This window comes from Gossypium arboreum, chromosome 11 (genome assembly GCF_025698485.1).
Source record: "Gossypium arboreum isolate Shixiya-1 chromosome 11, ASM2569848v2, whole genome shotgun sequence".
NCBI lineage: Eukaryota > Viridiplantae > Streptophyta > Magnoliopsida > Malvales > Malvaceae > Gossypium > Gossypium arboreum.
The window spans coordinates 52,781,689-52,786,874 of record NC_069080.1 but is presented as its reverse complement, the minus strand read 5'-3'; the positions used below and the strand labels follow the sequence as shown (position 1 = coordinate 52,786,874).

At 33.1% G+C, this 5,186-nt stretch overlaps 1 non-coding gene across 1 annotated transcript; it reads right to left on the bottom strand.

The window, feature by feature from the left end:
* Nucleotides 1-4,805: 4,805 nt before the first annotated feature.
* Nucleotides 4,806-4,912, bottom strand: LOC128284849 (small nucleolar RNA R71). The gene has a single exon (XR_008275269.1). It is a non-coding gene; the product is annotated as a small nucleolar RNA R71 (small nucleolar RNA).
* Nucleotides 4,913-5,186: the final 274 nt, after the last annotated feature.

Below are 5,186 nucleotides of genomic sequence, written 5' to 3'. Positions count from 1 at the left end.
CAAATATACATATGCATGTGTAATTGAATTATAAATGTATAGCACGATGATTAAACTAGTTTATTTATTTATTAAGCTCGAGAAGTTAAAGAAGGGGAAACAAGCAAGGGCAAAGCCAAGGACATCGAGTAGCCGGGTCGGAACCGTTATACTCAACGCAAGGTAAGTCCTTAAGCACTTGTTGTGAGAACTCCTTGGATAGATATTTTTCGGAGTGATTCTCCTACTTATTAATATGACCATATGTACAATTTGAATTTAGTAAATTGCTTTACCATGATGAATCGACATAGGGCACAATGTGTGCAAAAATTATGTGGCACTATGTGTGCCGATTGGGAGGTTGAAGCATGAGGGAATCTCAAATGCACTATGTGTGCGATTTACTATGGCACTATGTGTGCGATTTACTATAGCACTATGTGTGCGATTTACTATGGCACTATGTGTGCGAACATAATAAGCACTATGTGTGCAACGTTTGGTTGTTGGTATAAATTGTGATGAATGAGGTAAGTGATTGAGCTATTAACTAAATATCTAATTTGAGGTTGTGCGGTGTATGCATAAATTTATCTAGTGCATCGTTGTTCCAAACTTGAGGAAATGGGTCTACATTGATTGGGCTGACTTGGCATTGATTTAATTGAAGGACTTGGCATGAGATCGAACCAAGAATTTAAGAAATTGTAGCATAGTTGTTATGATTTGGAAAAAATGATTTTGTGTTATTTGTTTTTCACTTATGATTATTATTGTTGGACGGTAGAGTAGTGCTTATGACTTACTGAGTTATGTACTCATTTGGTGTGCTTGTTTGTTGCTTATCTAGGTTCTTGATCCATTTTGGTGTGCTCGGGACCGTCGTCAAAGTCATCACACCGGCTAGCAACTTTTGGTACTACACCGGCTAGCAACTTTTGGTACTTTCTTCTTAGTGGGTCTAGGAGAACATTTTGGCATGTATAGGCTAATATGTTTTGTTGAAAATTTGGTATGTAAACTTTTAGCCATGCGAAAATGGCTTGTATACACTTTGGCATGGTATCATAATCATTTTGTATGTTGTTCATTAAGAGATGTGGTAATGTTTGGAATAGATTAGCCCTTGGAATGGTTAATCGTGATCATCTTTTGTGCCATGTATGCTAAAAGGGCTAGTTGAATCAAGGAAATTATGAAGTAGGTAAAATCTACCTTAAGGACAGAGGTTGACAGCTGCAGTGATGTGGATGTGAAAAATCACTAAAAATAGTAGGAATGGAATTAAATAGTGAATAAATTATGTAAATGAACCTTGATGAATCTACTTTCATATGGAAGAAACGAAACGGTCATATGAGTTGTATGTTAAGAGATATTTAGGTTTTCATGAAACAGGGCCAGAACGGTTTCTGGATTCCCTATTCTGACTTTGGAAATTCATTTTAAATTAACCAGAGATAATTAGGAGTCATTCCATATATGTATAGATTCCTCTTTGGGTCTAGTTTCTATAGAAACAAACGGCATCAGTATTGAATCCCTGTACAGGGAGATATCCAGGTCGTAATTCATGAAGGTTAGTGTAGTCGCACCCTGTAAAAGTGGAGACTTTAACTAATAAACTGTATTAATTGGCCTGATCAAAAATTCTAGAAAAAAATTTGTAGATGCATATATGAGTCTAGTTTCAGGGAAAAATTACGAAACTGGTTTTCGAGTTTTGGAACTCAAGATATGATTTTTAAAGTGACAGTGATGCAGTTAGCCAACTGCCTGAAAATTTTTTAAAATGGACTGCAAAAGTGAATGGTTTAAGCCGTTAACCCCTCGTGTCCGACTCCGGCAGCGGACTCAGGTACGGGGTGTTACAATTTACATACTTATAAACCTTTTCTATTTATAATGAACATAATGTAAGATTATATCAAATCATCATACAATCTCATTCCAAAAATTCACCACACTTACCATTTTCTTTATCCAACTAAACATACTACAATTTCAAATTAACATCACATATCATAAGCCTTTCTCAACCATAAGTTCAAACACAAATTAGCCAAATCACATGGCTAAATATATACATTACAAAACATACTCCATAACTACTAGCCTATACATGCCATGCTTTAACTATATATATACATTTTCAAAATTACCAAAATGAGGTTCGATAGTGTGGCAACAATCCTTGATGAATCCCCAAGCTTGATAGCTTCGATATCTACAAAACAATTCAAACACACATACAAAGTAAGCTTTCAAAAGCTTAGTAAGCTCGTACTCAAATCATCAATAGTACATGAACATAGAATAACAACATATGAGTATTTGCACAATTTCCATCCATAAAACCATATCAACTCAATGAAATTCACATACATAATATCATTTACCACTTAGGTATTATACATACCTGAATCTTTCTGTACTTATTCACCTTCGTAATTACCTCTTGTTGAATGTTCTAAGACTTTCCATAAGTTGTTCGTAATTTAAACATCCGCACACTTAGTGCTATAATGTTAGCCGAAGCTAAATATTTCCGCACACTTAGTGCTATCTCATATAACTGAGACTAAGTCAGAATAGCACACTTAGTGCCTCAAGTAGCCGAAGCTAGTTTAAATCGCACACTTAGTGCCAAAGCTAGTTTAAATCGCACACCTAGTGCGGAACTTTCGATTCATCATCATATTATCCAATTCAATTATATACAACTCATGTATAATAAAGGCATCAAAGCTTACTTAACATTATATTTTAAGTACGAACTTACCTCGTACTTGAAGGTGTCGACTCAAACGTTTATTCTATAATCTTCGATTTTCCTCGATTTAAATTTGAACTCCTCTTTTCTTGATCTATAGGTATTCAAAATTAATCCTTTTATTCACCAAATAATTCAATTCAATCCATAAACACATGTTTAGGGCAATTTGCAAACTAGCCCTCATATTTTCACATTTCGACACTTTAGTTCCTATTTCACAAAATCACAAAATATACATAATTTGCATATACACAAGCTTAGCCCAATTCTCCTAGTACTCATACTAGTTCACACATTTCATTTATTTCACATTTTAGCCCCTCAAAATAACATTTTTACAAATTAGCCCAATTTACTCAATTTCATCAAAAATTCAAAGATACCTTCCCTAATTCACCATTTAACAACACAAAACTCATGAATTCATCCATGGCATATTTCAAAATCATCACTAAAATCAGAAATTGAAGCATGGGCTTTGTAGTATACTAAACAACAATCACAAAAACGTAGAAATTATCAAAAACTGAACAAAACTCATACCTCAATCAAGGAATACAATGGCCGAACCCTAGGTGTTCTTCTTCTTTTATTTTCTTTGCTATTTTCGGCTATGAAACATGAATAATGGCTTTATTTTATGCATTGTTTTATTTAACTAATACTTATTAAACAAATACCCATTTTACCCTTTATTTAAACATATAAAAATCATTTGAAATAAGGCCATATATGTCCATTAGCTAAGTAAATGGCATAATAACCACATAAGGACCTTTCAATTATAAATCCAAGTCAAATAAGCACTTTTAACATCTAGCACATAGCTTTTACCTTTTACATGATTAGGTCCTTTTTGCAAATTAAGCACACAAACAGTTAAATTTTCACACTAGATTTTCACACGAGATTTTCACACATGTCAATTCACTTATAATAGGAATGAAAAACAATATTAAAATATTTTTCCAACTCGGACATGTGGTCCCGAAACCACTATTCCGACTAGGGTCAAAACTGGACTGTTAAGAAATTGTGTAATTTAGATTGATAATGAAAGATGAAATCTAGGTGAATTCTTTCTTGGGTATTGTTTCGCTTCTTGGTTGTTTACTCGAATATTTCCTGATTTGTTCTTTGTTGCATTCGTAGCTAATTAATTTAGTTAATGTCCATCACTTGAATTTTTCAGTTAAATAATAGAAAGACAATAATTACTAGTACTTTTAGTCTTCATGGGAACGATATCTTTTCTCACTATAGTTATACTATTAATTGATAGGTGAACTTGCCTTAATCAGATATTTAGTTGGTTTACGACAACATTAAGTTTTTGGCGCCATTGCCAGATACTAAAATATTAGGAAAACTTTATTTCTATTAATTTAGCCATTTTTATTTTTATTTTAATATTTTTGTTTTCAATTTAATTTTTACATTGTAAAATTTTTTTGTTTGTTTGATTCTAACAGGTTCTTTTTGGTTTATGACTAGAGGCAACCTGTTGGAACTATTAATTTTTTACAGTGAGATTGAAAGAACTACTCGCAAAAATTAGAGAGAAGTTAGAGAAGCAAGACAATATCAGTAGATTTTAATAGATGATCAAGAGAAAAAAAGACATTACTATGGAGATGGATGATAATCAAAATAATCACCAGTCTCTTGCACATCCTGCTCCTCGAACTATGTATGATTATGCTAAGCCTACTTTGATTGGGGTTGAATAGAGTATCGTCGGACTAAATATTGCTACAACAATTTTAAGCTGAAGCCGAACATAATTTAGATGGTACAAAAATATGTCCAGTTTGATGGGTTACAAGATGAAGATCTAAATGCTCATTTGGCAAACTTTCAAGAGATTTTTGGTACATTCAAGATTAATGGTGTTTCTAATGATGCCATATGCTTATGGTTGTTCCCATTCTCTTTTTTGGAGCAAGGTAAAACAGTGGTTGGATTCACTTCCACAAGGTTCTATCACGATTTGTGATCAAATGATTAAGAACTTTCTGTTAAGTATTTTTCACCGGCTAAAACAACTAAGTTGAGGAAAGACATCTCTTCTTTTTCTCAAATTGAGTTGGAGACATTATATGATGTATGGGAGAAATTTAAAGATCTTTTGAGAAGGTGCCCTCATCATGGGTTACCTTTGTGGTTACAAGTTCAAAACTTTTACAACGGTTTAAATCCCTCAACTAGGCAACTAATTGATACAAAAATTGGTGGAACATTGAATAATAAGACACCTGAGGTAGTTCAAGAATTTATTGAGGAGATGGCACTGAATAACTATCAATGGCAAGTCATGAGAATGAAACCAATTAAAGCCGCCAATATTTTAATATTGATGTAGTTTCTATGTTAGCAAATTAGGTTGAAGCTCATGGTAAGAAAATTGATGGTTTGAATATTTAAGCAG